Here is a 16,601-nt window from a genome sequence, read left to right on the forward strand (position 1 = left end):
TCCATAGTTTAATGACTTTGTGGAGTTCTTAGTCCTGGAATTAAAGAACAAAACAAAACAAGAAACCCCGGGACCTCTGTGAATGTCACAGTCAGTAATTATCAAACTGAACAGAATTTGGCTCGGCTTAAATAACCAACTGGCACACTCTCTGTAGATAACAACACGGTTTGATATTTATAAAGGGCCCATATCCCCGCGCCTCAGAAAACAGAACTTCATTAAACAGGAAGCTTTATATAATTCTGTAAAGATCTTACTTCTTGGAGTTTTCCTGACATTTAAATGAGATAGTAAAGAAGAGGGATCATTCTTCTGTTCACCTTTCTTTGAAATGGAGTGGCACGTTATCACCCAGGGCATAAACTAGGTTGGGTTTGGTGGAATTTAATAAGTAATAATTTAAAAATGAATGCCTCCTTAGCGTTGGCACAATACATAGCTGAATTCTGGAAAGGGAAGGCAGATTGGAATGCACTTCGAATCCATCAATGTCATAGCCAGTCCCTTCCAGAATCGTGAACACACATTTCGGTTGATTTGGATCGGAAAGACAAAAACATAGCTTTCTTGAGCTCTCATGTGCACCTGAAACAAGTTGTAGTTTTTCCAGTAGTCTTAAATGCATGCAAAAGCTGGCTAAAGAGTAAGGAAAATCAAGGAAGAATTGATATCTTTGAACACAGTGTTGATGAGGAATTTTGAATGTCCTATGGACAGCCAGAAGAAGAAGCAAATCTGTCTTGCAAGGAGCACAGCCAAGAATGTTCCTTAGAAGTGAGCATGGCAAGACGTTCTCTCATGTACTTTGGCCATGTAACCAGAGAGACCCGCCGCTGGCAAAGGACATCGGGCTTGATCAAGCAGAGTCGGAAAAAAGGAGAAAGACTCTCAATGAGATAGAGTGTCCCCATGCTTGCAATAAAGGTCTCTAATGTACCAATGATGGTGGGGCTGGTGCAGGATGAGCAGCGTTTACTCCTGTCCTTCACAGGCTCTCTATGAGTTCAAATAGACTCGATGGCACCTGGCAGCAACAAGGACAATAGTCCTCTTGCCAAATGCCCAAATAAATAAATGCCGGTTGAGGGCTTATAGCTCAACAATAGGACTAGTCAATATGCATGCTGTAGGTCTTTTATATGAATATCATTTGCCACTTATAAGTAACCCCGTAAAATCCCACACCCAAACCCACCGCCACTGACTCGAGTCTATCTCTCAGTTACCCTGTGTAAGGTTTCTAAGCTGTAAATCTTTCTGCGTTCAGATTGTCTTCTTTCTCCTGTGGAGCAGCTGCTGAGTTTGAACCACAGACTTTGTAGTTAGCAGCCAAACATTTAGCCCACAGCCTCACCAGGATTCCTTTAAATAGCTCCACAAGGAAGTATAATTATTATTTCTCACCTTTTAATGATGAAGAGCCCTAATCATGAGTGTAGTTACTGGATCTGTGTTAGGTTGTGAACTGCAGGTCAGTACTTCTAGCCCAGTCACCCCATGGAGAAAGATGAGGTTTTCTGTTCCTGTCAAGAGTTAGTCTTGGAAATCCATAGGGGCAATTCTACTTGGCTCTATAGGCTTGCTATGAATTAGTTTCCACCCTATGGCAGTGAATCCGGCCTTTTGAACTGAGGAGGAAGCTGACATCCCACGAAGTTGGGCCACACAGACTGCAAATACCAACAAATCAGTGACTCTAGAATCAGGTTGCAGGGCAGGTGGTCCTCCTGCCTCCCTGCCGAGGGCCATAGAGGGTTGTAGCACTTTTCATTAAGGGCTCACTAAGTGCTTCCCTTGAGCAGAATGATGACATTCCACACACAGCGGTCCTTCCACGTAGCTAACAAACTAAGAACTGCAGGGCCATCAGATGGGAAGAGGACTTTGGTGAGGTACTTCCTGCACCCCTGGGAGATGCAGGCAGAAAGGGAAGAGGCTCTCCCCTTTACTCCTGGGAGTCCACCAATGGCTAATGCTCTTCCTGACTCCACATTATGAAAGACAAATAACACTGCTTCCCAGCCAGAGTGTACTCATCTGATGCCTGCTCGGTAACCTCCCGCAGGGGCTAACATTCCTGGCAAGGAAAAATGAAACAAGGATAATTGTGGAGATTATGAAATTGCTTCTTATCTGACTTCATACTCTAACCCTTTTTTAGTGCTTTCATAAACCATCCTAGATGGATAGAATTATCTTTTTATGACTCATGAATATGTTTTACTTTTCCATTTTTATCCTCTCTACTTTCAGACGAGGAAAAAGAAAGATTCACGCCATAGAGCTAGATGGGTCTTGATTTTACTCTAATATGTGAACTGTGGACCCTTAAAGAGAACTAGGCTCAGTTTGGCACAAAGAATACTTTTAATGGTTTTAAGGAATACTTTTAAAAGCTTTACAGAAACACAATTTAATGCTAAAATTCACTCACCTAACGATTTATGTTAAAAGCACAAGGGATACTGCATGATTTAAAAGTAAGGAAAAGGGTGCCTTGGGGTTGTATCCTCCCACCATGCCGATTCAATCTGTATGGTGAGAAAATAAGCAGAGAAGCTGGAATATATGACGAAGAATGAGGGATCAGGATGGAAGGAAGGCTTATTAACAACCTGCAACAGGCAGATGGAGCAATTTTGTTTGCTGAAAGACCAAGTATGGATTACAAGTCAATGAAAAGAAGACCCAAATCCCCAAAACTGGACCAAGAGGTTACATCATGATACACAGAGAAAAGACAGACGTTGTTAAGGAATTCATCTTGCTTGGGTCCACCATCAACGCACATGGAAGCAGCAGTCAGGAGATATGCATTGCATTGGGTCAAGACCACTTTCAAGTACTGAAATGCAAGAGTGCTACTTTGAAGACTAAGGTGTGCCTGGCCCAGGTCACCTTAATCATCTCCTGTGCCTGTGAAAATTGGACATTGACTAAGGAAGACTGAAGAAGGGTTGATGCATTTGCGTGAGGGTTTTGGTAAGAAGAAAGTACTACCGACTGCCAAAGAACAAACAAATCAGTCTTGGGAGAAGTACAGACAGAAGCTCCTGAGAAGCAAGGAAGGTGTGACTTTGTCTTTCAAGCTCTGGACATGTTGTCAGGAGGGCCCAGTTCCTGGAGAAGGACATCAGCTTGTAAAGCGGAGGGGCAGCGACAAAAGCAAAAGCCTTGGTAACATGACAGACAACAGTGGCTGCAAAGATGGCGTGGGACAGGCAGTGTTTTGCCCCATTGTACGTAGAGTCACTATGTGTTGGGACCGACTCTATGTCACCTAACACCAACAAGAAGCGTTTGCTGAAACATCTTTCTAGGTATACCCACCGAACATCTGTCAGTTTGTTGTTCTGTGGCTGTTAGTATGTTTCCAGACTGGAGGCTATTTCAGATACCCTCAGGAGCACCTGTGGTGGAGGGACAGAAACAGACAACAACATTTTTTGTCTGCTCATCTACTTTCAAAAATCAGTCAATAGAAACCTTATAAATCCTAACAGAACCTCTTCCAATTTGTGTGCTTGGGTGACATCATCAGGAGTGACCCCTCCCTGGTGAAGGCTATCATATTTGGTTACATGAGAAGGTGCAGTGGAGACGAAGGAGACCCTAGGTCACATCGATGGACACACTGAATTACTCAAACACTCTGTAGACTCTTGGGACGACCTAGCACCTGAAGCGATCTTGTTCTCTTGCATGTAAGTAGTTGACTCAACAGCACCTCTCTGAACTATTTGTTTTCTAGGCAGAAAGCCCTAGGGCAGGTGACAAAGATACAAAAATGTATGAAACGCCCTCTCTGCCCTCAAGAAGCTTACCTGTTTCTGTGTCATGTGCCCCTTGTTTGCCTGGGGCAGACTTGGGTCACATCTGTTTTCTCAGAGTAATTATAAACATAATTGTAAATAGTACCTCCTTTGGATGAGAAATTATATATATACCCAAGTAATAATATTTCCCACTAGATAATGTTTGGGAAACGCCTGGAATTCTTGGATATAAATACAAAGCACCAACCGCAAGAGTCCAAAAGAAAAAACAAAACCAACAGCAACTCTGGATGCTGCGCTGCCTTCATGCTGGAAACACTCGTTCTGTCCGCTGCCTAGCGGTTTAAGTATGTTCGCTGGGTTGAATGTGACATTTGGTTTTGCATTCTTTTTTGTGTTTAAATGCCAGGAGCGTCCAGTCCCTTCAGGGAGGACAAAGTAAATTTGGCTGGCAAGCTGAAGAGGATCAGAGATAGCTGCAGTCAATGCAGAGCCCCACCTGGGTCCAGGGGCACAGGCTCAGAAGACACCTGAAGCAGCAGTGGACGTGTCAGGTCGGGCAGACCAAGCCACGCTTGGTGACTCACACGACTCACATCTTCGACTTCAGCCTTGTCCTCTCTTGGACTCTCCTGTCCATCTCGGCTCCATTTCCAGTTAGTGGACCCCTTGGTTTTTAAAAGCCACCTGCAATGTGCTTTTGTGACAGGTTGGCGGCTGCCCAACTTCTAATTACACCTTATTTTGTATACTGTTGTCTGAATATGTATATGTATGTATTTTGATATTGAAGACAAGCTATTTTTAGTTTCCTTTTGGGGATGTTTGGAGAAACTCTTAACTGTTGCTAGGCTGCTATGGAAACGGTATCCATGAATACTGACATGTTTACAATTGTTTAAAGCACTATAAACTTTCCAGGGCAAAGGCAAACAGCTTACTTCCATCAAAGTGACTCTATGCTCCCCTCTCCCCCACTCCTGCTTTTTATTTTTATTCGTTTATTCCCTACTTTCAGACCTATGTTGGGATCTGTTTCATCGGAGCCTGCACGGCAGGGCTGTTTTTGGCAACGGGCATCATTGTCTGATGGATTTCATGTTCACCAGGACAGCAGAGCTGAGGAAAGAGGCAAATCTTTCAGAAATCAGAAAGTGAGAGCTGAAAACCTCCTAGGCTCCTGGGTGGAACACAGAAATACGAGCCCGGGCGGGTGTTTTGATCCTCTAGATTTTGAAACTGCAGGTGGCTTTGTAGTCCTTTAAAAGGTAAGTATTACAGTGAAGGGGGCCTCTGGAAGGTGTAACACGGTCTTGAGCTGCTAAGCTAAACACTGGAGATTTGTGTCCACCCAGAAGTGCTTTGGAAGAAAGGCTCGGTGGACAAAACATCAGTCACTGAAAACCCCGTAGTGCAAATGTTACTCTGGCACACGGGGCCGAATCGTAATTTGGAGTCAACTCGGTGACAGCTGGTTGGGTTTGGGTGTTTCAATTATTGTCTGTGTGTGCGGAATGAATTTAAGGACCATTTCAATAGCTAGGAAACATGAAAACCCAAAAAGGAGTTTGCTGGCTTCTTCCAAGCATGGGATAAAAGCAGGTGGCTGAGAATCCGTAGTACCATTGCTGGGAACACACTCCTACCCAAGTCTCGCAATCTATGTGACTAAGAACCACGCTTGTGTGTAGGCAGCAGGAGAGTGACTTTATCAGGGCTGTTTTCCAGGCATCAAACGGCACTGGAAAGTGGCACCTGTAATTGTGAATCCTGTAATCCTGGGCCCTGGCCACCAAAATGGGTCCACACCCCAGCTGAGCATAAGGTACCATAGGATTTTAAGCCCAGAGTCTTTTCTCCTTTAAACATTACTCTACTCCCCTAATTTTGGGGGTGTACCTTTCTGGGGGTGGGGGTGTGTATAAGACCAGAGTTTCAAAGTTCAAACCCATCAGCCTCTCTGTGGCATGAAAAGGAGGCCCTTTGCTCCCATGAAGATATGCAGTCTTGGAAACGCTATATAGGGTCCCTTTAAGTCTGATTCAACCCAGTGGCAGTGGGCTTGGGTAACACAGACTGTCTTGGGCATTGTGTCTATAAAAAGTCTGCTTTCCCATCTTTTCTACGAAGATGTCGTTTTTGCCATCTACTTGAAATGGTCATTTTAAGTTACAGATTAAAAAAAATAAAACAACAAAAGCCACGCCGCCCCCACTCCCAGAATAAAAGTCCTATGGGAATGAGGTTGGTGGAGAGTGGGTTGTGGCCTTAACCTGGGCAGTGCTCACATCGAGGGACAGGGAGCCCTAGGGCAGCACTGTCCCCTAGGCACCTTTCCAACAGGGGTTCTGCCCTTTCCCGCAGTGCTCGCCAGCAGAGAGTCCCTTGTAAGTCCTTCAGAGAGCAAGGTTTATGTGATTTTCCCCCTTTCCCTGTGGGAAGAATTCCTCCCCACTTGGGGTGCTGAGCAGCAGCTCAGAAATGTGGCTCTAGGTCACGTTTAGATTAGAACCCAGTGAAACCTGATGGGCTTGCTCACAGCACTGCTGCGTGGGAAACCAGCGTGACATCTGTGGCTTGATCATTCTACCAGGAGGGTCACAGAAGGTCCCAGGGGAAGTGAGTCAGGCTTAGCAACAGCTAACTTCAAGAGGCTAGGGGTTGTGGTACTCAATCCCCCGGGGCCGGGAGCCTGAGCCTAGTGCATGTGGAGTGGCTTTGGCAACTACGTGCCTTTAAGGGTTCCCCTCGGGCTCCGGCTGCAAAGGCGGGGATCCATATGGGAGCAACATGACTTCATCTGAGGGTCCCTCACGCAGTCACCAATCGGCTTACTCTGTTCAAATGTCTCTTCAGCAGCAGTTTTCCTTTTCTGTTCTATGGCTTCTTGGGGGATTTCCCAAATGAACCGGCTTGACTTTCCTTGGCCTGCTGCTGAGAGCGATGGGGGAATTTCCCTCTTTTGACCAAACCGTTGCCTGTAACATGAAGGGCTGATCTTCATCTGGGGATTTCCTCACAGGCGGTTTGCTTCTTCCTGTTTCCCAGGAGCCTCTGCTTTCTGGGAATTGAAGCATTTTTTAAGAGAAGGACACCGCCGGGTTTTTGGGAAGGGAAAGTGAGGGTGGGTGAGTATGGTTTCTTCCACTCCTCTCGTTCTTCGGAGCGGTGACATTGGCCTTGAAGTTGAGGCCTCTCACACGTTCCCCGGGCACTTGGGTTTCAGGGCTTAAACTCAAATCCCACGAGTGACCGGTTTTACTAGAGAACCTCTCATGACTATGTGAACGGTGGAAACACCTGTGTTTGAGGGAACCGGCTTCTCCTTTCACTTCATGACACTCTCTAGATGCCATGTCTGCGGTCTCTGTATGGTGCCCCACGACGACCCAGAGAAGTAGACCTTATCCGGCTCCCTTTCACAGGTGAGCACACGGAGAGGCGCCAAGAGGTTAGGGAAGCCAGCACAAGTCTCCCGCCTGGCACTGTGCAGAGCAGGGACCCTCAGACCTGGCTATTCATCCAGCTACAGAGCTGCACCAAATGTGGGATTTGCTTCATGGGACACGTAGGGGGCCTGTACCAGGAAAATGGTGGGGAGGGCCCTGGTAAAGCAGTCTCTAAAGACTAGGGGCGTGGACAGCCATTGGTCAGTTTTGTTTGACACTGCGTTTTGCGCACCTTTTGTTCGGCATGCCCCATGTTACATCTTCATTATTATTTTAATGTTTTGGGGGGAGCTCTTACAGATAGGAGAACCCTGGCTAGTTCAATTGGATCCGGCATCATTGCACACCCGGCAGCAACTGCAGACCTGAAACTGACGTGGTCCTTAGGTGCCATCGATTGGCTTCCTGCTCATAGCAACTGGATGTACACTGGAACGAGGCAATGCCGACTGATGCAGTGTCCTCGCAGTCTCTCCTGTGTTCCAATCCATGGCTGCAGCTCACCTATCAGTGCATTACCAAACATCATGTCCTTCTCCAAGGTTTCTCCTGAGAACGCGTCTGAAGCATGTGAGACGAGGCTCACCACCTCCACGTCTCAGGAGCATTCCGGCTGCACTTTTTCCAAGACAGATTTGTTTGCTCTGGCGGTCCATCGCCCTTTCGTAGTCTTTGCCATCACCGTCCTTTACATGTTCCGATGATTCTCCATCTCCCTTATTCACTGTCCAGATTTCACTAGAAGTTGATACCCAATCAAACTCACTGGCATCAATTCAACCCCAATTCCGAGTGAACTCTAAATAGGGTTTCCAAGGCTGTAAATGCCTCATTTTCCACCAGGAGAAGCTGGTAGAAGCTGGTGGGCTTGAACCTCTGAGTTAGCAGCCTAACGCCTCACCCACAGTGCCACCAGCACTCCTTGGAAGCTGATTGAGAAGAACAAACTTGCCGTGAGTTGTTTCTGACTCGTAGAGAGCCTGCAAGACAGGCTAGAACTGCTTCTGTGGATTTCCCAGACTGCAATTCTGGGGGAGTAGAAAGCCTTGTTTTTCTCCCAAGGAGTGGCGATGGTTTTGAACTGCAGTCCAAGATGTAACCACCAGGGCTTCTGGAAACCCATCTATCCAAGAAGCTACCTTCACACCCATTATTAAGTTCCTTCTCCTAGCTAATCTAGCTAAGCCTGCCTTCATCTTATTATTCCCAACTCCACCTTTGTACATTTTATCGTAACTCTTTGTAAAGACCCCTCTGTGGATAGGGTCTAGACGCTCTGGGTGTACTCTTGTTGAGACTTACCTCCTAAGGAAAATTATTCCTGGCTCTCGAATGCATTCACACCAGCTGTGGGTGTGTGCGTGTGTGTGTGTGTTCTTGTGATGTGAGGTTCTCAAGCGAATAGATTATTAGGGAATGTTGACTTTCACAAATTTCTTCAAGCGTTTCCTCTTCTACCCGGGGGGATGGGGATTGGCAGCAGCACCAGGATAGGCGAGGAGTTTCTGGGAGTTCTCCAGCACAGGGTCTGGCATCAGCGTCAGGGCCGCCCCAGTGCCCACTAGGAGGTCCCACTCACAGCCTCTGTATCAGATAATCACCTCTGATGCCCCCAAGCCTGGCCGACAGACCCTCACCTGAGAGGGCGGGCAAACTGACTCCCATTTTACAGAGGAAGCAAAGGTCCTGTGAGGTTAATCATTTACCCAGAGCACCCAGCTAGTAAGTGGAAAGGCTGGAATCCAGAGATTCCTCTCTCCGATTGCTGCTGTTGTTGATGTCTGGGGCCACTGAATCGGCTCTGACCGATAGTGACCCTGCGCACAACAGAAGGAAACACTGCGCTGCCCTCACGTTTGTTCCTCTGCCCCGGCCACTGATGCAGCCCCTGTGTCCATCCATCTGAAGGGCCTTCCCCTCCTCCGCTGCCCCTCCACTTTACCAAGCATGATGTCCTGCTCCAGAGATTGGTCTCTCCTGACAGTGTGTCCAAAATACGTAAGAGGAAGTCTTGTCATGCTTGCCTCTAAGGAGCACGCTGGCCTTTCTTCTTCCAATGCAGATCAGTTTGTCCTTTGACCAGTCCATGCACTTTCAATATTCTTCTCCAGCACCACAATTCAAATGCATCGACTCTTCTGGTGGCTAGTCACTGCTGTATTGGGGCTGGAATTTTTCATCACACCACTCGGAAACTAGATCACGGCCTTGAAGCAGCACGGGCGGGCTATGTTGTTGCTTCAAGCGATACCACGATGGAATGGAGAATGAGATTTTTATCAGCAGGACGCCAACGTGGGGGCAGAAACAGGAGCCTGGGCAGCCCTTTAGCCTGGCAGAAAGCATTTGGTAAGGGAGGGCACCCCCCATTGCTTGAGGGAGCCATCACTCTTGTATCCTCGCTGTTGTCAGGCGGCAACTTCTCATCTTTAGAGTTCTGTAATTTCAGGGGCTGAGTAAGCAGTGCTGGGTTTGGGCTCTCATCCCATTCTCCTCTAGAAAGAGAACAGAACACAAAACCACCCGGTCTTCCCAAATCCAGGTCTTCTTCATTAAGCAGACAAGAGGCTACCTTTCAGGGTCCACTACAAGGCACACGTCGACACAACCACAGTTTCCCTTCTCATCAAGGGCAGAGTGTCCTTGCAAGCACATCCACCACTCTCCACAGAGTCAGGGGAGATGGCCTCTGAGCCCTCCTGCTATAGCGAGAAGGATGCTCTCTCCGGATTCACCTGGTATCCAGAGGGAGACAGGGGATGTGGGAGATCTTCAAGAAGCACACAGCCGCATCCTCGTGGCAAGAAAGGTACATCCATCGAGAATCCCCAGTCTTCATCCTGGCCCCTCTCTCCCGGTTCTGTACCCACTGCAGACCCCTGTATAGTAAAAGAAAACCAAGCAAGATAAACAAACAAACAAAAAAAGCCCCAATATCTTTGACTCTTCAAATTAGAAATAACCTCAAGGCTGTTGATTCATGGTGGTGTGATGGTACCCCTGTAGATGGGAGGTTGGCAGTACGCAGAGTTACCCCACCTCAAGCTCCATCAGAGTTTGCAACCAGCCAGCCTGCTGCTCTTGGGGACCATGAGCAGCCTGGTCCATGAGGAGGAGGACGCTCCAGCTTGGTACCATGAGGAAGATTCCTTACTGACAACAATCAGGGCTCTAGGGCTGTCTCTGACCCAGAATTTAGCACCACTTGGCACACGGCTGCCAAATAAAGGGTTGGCGGTTTGAACTCACCCAGTGGGACCGCAGAAGGCAGCTTGGTCATTTGCTTCTGGAAGGTCACAGCCATTGAAAATCCCTTACAGCCCAGCCCTGCTTTGGCACCTGTACAGTCGCTATGAGCTGGAATTCACGCGACAGCAAGGGAGGAGTTCAGATCCACTGCCTCCTGGACGTGACATTGGGCTGGGTCCACCTCTCCAGCACCCACATGAACCCAGATTCTCAGGTCATGACAGTCACTGCTGGCCTCCGAGCTAGTGCTCTTGGTCATTCTGTACTTGGTCATTCAATACACCTGGTTAAGTAGCTGGCACAACAAGGAGTTTTCCTCAGGGTGTTCTAATCTTATGGGTAAGTTGTCAGTGAGCTCGCCCTCATGGAGATCATTGAAGATATGGGTGCTATTGCCAAGTATGGTGAAGCCACCAGATGGTGCCTGCTATCAGAAAGAATAGCATCTGGGGTTTGAAAAGCCTGTCTTCAAACAAGCAACCATCTAAGTGAGGCATCAACTAAGTCCACACAAAAGAAGCACACCAGCCTGTGTGATCCAAGGATAGTAAATAATAAAATCCAAATCTGAGGAGGGAATGGCATAAAAGCTTATACCATGTGAACATCCAGTTTGCAGAAAATCCATTTTCAGGTTCCCATATGGTTTAAGTCTCTGGCGAATCCCCCCTGAATATAGTCCAGGGATGCAGATCGCCTTGCTAGCAGACAGTGAGCATTGATCACAGTAGTTAGGTTAAAATTTATTACCTCATCATTGGCTCGCTCTCTTGAACCACTTTGAACTTGTCTCAGCAGCCAACAGCAACCGCAAGGTCTTAAATATGACTTCAGCCCTTATTCTTACCAAATGAGATTGCCGAGACTGCCCAGGGCTCGGCCACACCAGTTTGAATGTGACGAACAGCACAGCGTTTCCACACCTCCAGGAGAAAGAAAGCCAAAAAAAAAAAAGAAAGAAAGAAAGAAAGCCAACCGCACACCTTTGGGTTTGCAGTTAGGGACTACAACAAGTCCCTGGCATCAGATCTGATCTCTAAGGCATGCCACCTCTTCTCTTGAATCTTCCCAAGTATGCACTGTGCTCATACACAGACCCACCCACTACCCTGTCCCATGAATTACTAGGAGGAAGGCACACAACGCTAAGAGATTCTCCCAAGGTTTGCGTGGTTATAAATAGCAAAGGAAGCCGAGCTTGCGTTTCCCTAGGGCATTCCCTCTGAGGTCCATCGGAGCATTTCCAGAAGGAATGAGCGTGAACACCATGAAGACCTATCAACTGGAGAAGGCACCTTCCAGATGAAGGATATTTTATGATGGAGAGAACATTATCATCCCTGAAATAATCTTGTACACAGGAACGGCATCCACTGTTTGTTAACTAACTCCTTGACAGATAGCGGTGTTAGAAATAGGTTTGCCTGCTTGAGAACAGAAACAGAAGGCATTCATTTTAAAAAGTCAATGCACAAAGAAACAGGTAAAAAAAACCTGAGGCTACAGTCCATTTCTCTGCCCCACTTTAGAGCAAAGATTCTTAATGGGTTCTCTCTGTTTGCTGCATCTCTAAAGTCGTGCATTAGGCTGCTAACTTCAAGGTCAGCATTTGGAGCCCACCAGCTGCTCTGTGAGAGAAAGGTGAGGCTTTCCACTCCTGGAAAGAGTTAGAGTCTTGCAAACCCACAGGGGCCGTTCTACCCCATCCCATGGGGATGCTGTGGGTTGACATCAACTCGACGGCAGAAAGTTTGGTGTTTGTGTTGTTTTGTCTTTGTTTTTCTTTCTTTCTTTCGTCTTTAAAATCCTTCTTTTGGGGGCTCTCACATCTCATCACAATCCATACATTCCTCCCCTGGGTCAGGCACATTTGCACATACCTTCCATTCACTCCAAACAGGTCTGACTCTCATGAAGGCTGCCTGGAAATTGCCCTTTGTGTCTCACTTAGGTGCATAGCATTTGATACAATTGGTTGCTCTCTCTCCTCTAAAGCAGTTTTTCTTCCTGCGTGCCTAGAACATCACGCTTTCTCGGTTTTCTGCGCCTCTTCCCAGTTCATTCCTTCTCAGTCTCAGTCCCGCTTCCTCCTCTTCTCCTAGTCTCATCCCCTTGGAGGGCCCCAGAGTGCAGCCATTTGGCCTCTCCCCATCTTCACCCACTCGCTTGGTGACCTCACTCAGCATGATGGCTGTGAGTACCGCCTGCAAGCTGCCAAATGTGAATCTATCCTCCAGACTCCTCTCCTGAACTCTAGACCTTTGTCCATCTGTCTGTTTGGAATCTCAGACTGAACAAGTCCAAACCTGGACTCCTGTTCTCCCCCAGGAAACCTGTTCTACCCGCAGTCTACACCTCTTCAGATGATGATTCTACCCTGACTAGTTCAAACACAACACTGGGGAGTCATCCCTGGTCTCATCTCTGACGCCGCTCTGTCTCTTTTGTTTTTTCCCCCCTCATCTAACATTTGCTGTTCCTTTTTCTAAAGATATCTGCAATCCAACCACTTTTCACCGCCTCCCCTGCTGACCGCCCTGGTCTAAGCTACCGTCATTTTTCATTTGGATCATTGCAAACAGCTCCTCCCCAGAGGTGGTCCTCCTTCTCCCCTGGCCCCCTACAGACTCTTCTCCAGAAATGCAATCAGCGGGATGCTTCACAAAATGTGACTTATGTCAGATCCCATCAGTCTTCTGCTCAAAACCTCGCAAGGCTGCCCTGTTCCACCCAGAGTCAAACCACAAGTCCTTACAAAGGCCTCCATGGCTTGGATGACCTGCACCCCTCAACTCCCCTCCGATGCCCTCTGTGCTGATCTCACTCCACTCGAGGCACGTTCCTTTCTGTTCGTCACCCCACCACTCTGCACCTCCCCTAGTGCTCTCTCTCAGCCGGCCACGCGGCCCCCCACTGCCTCACAGGCTCTGTCAGTGTCTGTCAGTCTTCTCAATGAGGCCTAGCCTGCCACCTACGGAAAACCAGCTTGCCCTTTCCCACCACACCCAGCTCATTTCAAGCCCCTTAGGAGTTTATTTTTCAGGAACACTTAGTCCCTCGAACACCCTATTGAAATGACTTATCAGGTGTCCGATCTATTTTACGACTCCCCACCTAGAATGAACGCTTCATAAGGATCAGGCTCTTTTTTCCGTTCATGCATGTATTCCCAGCATCTAGGTCAGTGCCTCCCACATGGGCAATCCATTACCTTTAGAGAGGAGTAACAGAAAGATGAAACATAAAAATCACATCTGTGTTGATTCCGTGATTTTTTTAAGAGAAATTTCCATCTTGTACTTCCTGTTGCAGGAATGGCTGTGGGATGTGTGGACTCTGGTAGTCACTAAAGCATCCACAACAGTTGGTTCACTGCAGTGTTGTAGACGGAAGAAGTCGTGAACCATCTCTCTCATCTGCCCCTGCTTTTGGGGTAAAAATTCACAGCCATGGGGTCGATTCTGACTCATAGCGCCCCAGAGTGCTGGGGTAGAACTGCCGCTGTGGGTTTCCCAGACGGTGACTCATCATGGGAGTAGAAAGCCTCTTCTGCTGAGCTTGCGGTTATTGGCCCAGCGGGTAACCGCAACGCTGCCGAGGTTCTTCGCTCTGCTGAAGCTTCCCGTTTTCCGCGGTGGCGGTGGAAACAGACATCACAAACACCTTCACGCGCCCACTTCAGTGACGCCGGGGATGCTGTCCACGTTGTGCAGCCGTTCTCACGGTGCCTGTTCTGCATGTTGCTGCCACCATGGACGCAGGCTAAGCCTCCCTATAAAGACATACTCAGCCAACTTCCCGAGGGTTTCTTTAAAAGTCAAAGCAACTGTGTCCTGTGAATTAGGTGATGGGTGACAAAGTAGATCAGCCGTTTTCCGTTCCATGCTCCAGATACATTTGGTGGCAACTCCCTCAATGCAGTCCCCTGGGGGCCCTGTCACCTACCCCGCTTCCTCCCAGTGTTCTCGTTTCGAGCCCTCCCCTTCTCTTAGCCCTGTGAACTCTGTCCTTTGGGATAAATGCTGCCCTTTTGATCTTAAGTGGCTCATTATTGGAACTCAGGGGTGAATTCAGTTCTTGACCTAACAGCCAATAGCTTTGGTGTTCTACTTGTCTCTATCCAATCAGTAAGCCTGGTCTCCTCCATGGCTTTGAGCTCTGTTCTGCATTTCCCTCCCACTATATCCACGACCTTCTACAGTGAGCCTTTTCAGAGCGGTGGTCTTGGTAGTGGGTCACCACCTAGCTCTTCTAGTCTCAGGGTATGAAAACTGATGGCTGGGGGGCAATTGTCCACTAGACCAATGGTTTCCATGAGTCTTTCCATTTCCATTGCTCTTCTTTAATCCAGATGAGCAGTTGCATCTCAGATGGCTGCTCATAAGCCTTTCCAACCCTACTTACTTCTCCCCAAACTAGGACGCAAAACATTGTTTTTATGGACTATGATGTCAGTTAACATTTGGTGTCCCCTTAGACTATGGTTTCTCTTCCTCCAGGGCCAGTGACTTCTTCCCTCAAGGTGTTGAGTTATTGTGTTAGGCAGGGTTATCTAGAGAAACAAACCCAGGACACACACACACACACACACACACACACACACACACCACGAAGGAATATAATGGCTGATTAGTCCACACTGCAGTATAGAGGGCTCAGTTCAACTCACTTCCATGGGACAGTTAATATATTGGAAGTCCTTCAACTCACAGGGCTGCTGGGTCCTCCAAGGTCAAGGAAGCAGACACTGAGTCTTCTTTAATGCAATGCAGGCAGTCTGGCCACAGGCAGAGAATTCGCTAAAGCAGCCACATGCTGGTCTGATCACCAGAAAGCAAAAGAGAGGAGCTTGCCATTTACCTCTTTGCCCTCTAATCAAACTGGGACTTATTAATCTCACATGTTCCTATTGGCCAAGTTGGCACAATAAACCTACCTATAACAGTTATGCCTATGAAATTTCATCGCCTGGTCCCCTGGATCTCCCTCCATATTCATCGATGTATTTTCAGCACAAGTAAATATGCATATACAAATATCCTCTGCCAAATATATTCCTGAGTATACTCCCACTTTACCTCCTGTACCTGTTAATTCTGCATGACCGGCATGTCTACCCAAGCATCTGCTCATAGGCTCCATAATTGCAGGATTGAGTATAAACTAGTACTTGCCTCTAAACCTTGCAAACCTCACAGTGTTTTCCTCTGTCTCCATCAATCTTTCCTAAACTCCACCTCATTGTGTATTGCCTCCCCCTTGACCCACGTGGACCCTCGAGCCAGGGATTTTCCCTTTGCACCCCTGGTGAGCATCAAATAATGTTTCTTTGAGTGTGAAAATAGTTTCATGATTTGTAAACACAGTTGTCTTATACAATACTTTCCCTTTAGTAATCGACTCATTTCACTAAGCATCATGGCCTCCAGGTTATTCAGGTTTGCAGACTCCTCATCATTCGTTAGCATTGTGTGTATGTTCCAAAGTTTGGTTATCCATTCTTCCACTGATGGGCATTCAGGTTATTTCCATCTTCGTGTCATTGTGAATGGCGCTGCAATGAAGATGGCCGTGCCTCGATGTATTCATGCCGTGGGTCTTATTTCTCTAGGAGATATACCATGTAGAGGGATTTCTGGGCCATATGTCATTTTATTCTCAACTTTTTGAGGAAGAGCCATACCACTTTCCACACATTCATGATCTTCGAAGACCCCAGATGCTACTCACCAAAGTAAGATATGGAACACTGAGCTTGTGACCTTGGTTTCCCCTCAAACTACCAACCTGATCCCACAGATCCAGTGACTCATTCCTTCAAGGTGTTTGGTTAGGTCTAAGATGTTTTCACAGCTTTACCTCACGTCTACTCCTCCACTTTCATGAGTATATTTGCACCAAAGGTACATAAGCACAAATATATACATACATTACTAACTTCCCAGTTTTCCTTGCAAAGGATGAAGTTCTAATGAGGTGAAAGAGGAAGTATTAAGTGGCATCGGCGGGGACTTTCCTGAGAAGGCTGTTGGTGAAACCTCTGGCCCTTTCTTTGGCCCTCCATCCGCCTCTGCTGCCATAGTGTAGCTGTGCTGCAGGAGCTCTAGCTCACTTCTTGGACCAT

The sequence above is a fragment of the Tenrec ecaudatus genome, chromosome 17 (genome assembly GCF_050624435.1).
Source record: "Tenrec ecaudatus isolate mTenEca1 chromosome 17, mTenEca1.hap1, whole genome shotgun sequence".
Taxonomy (NCBI): Eukaryota; Metazoa; Chordata; class Mammalia; order Afrosoricida; family Tenrecidae; genus Tenrec; species Tenrec ecaudatus.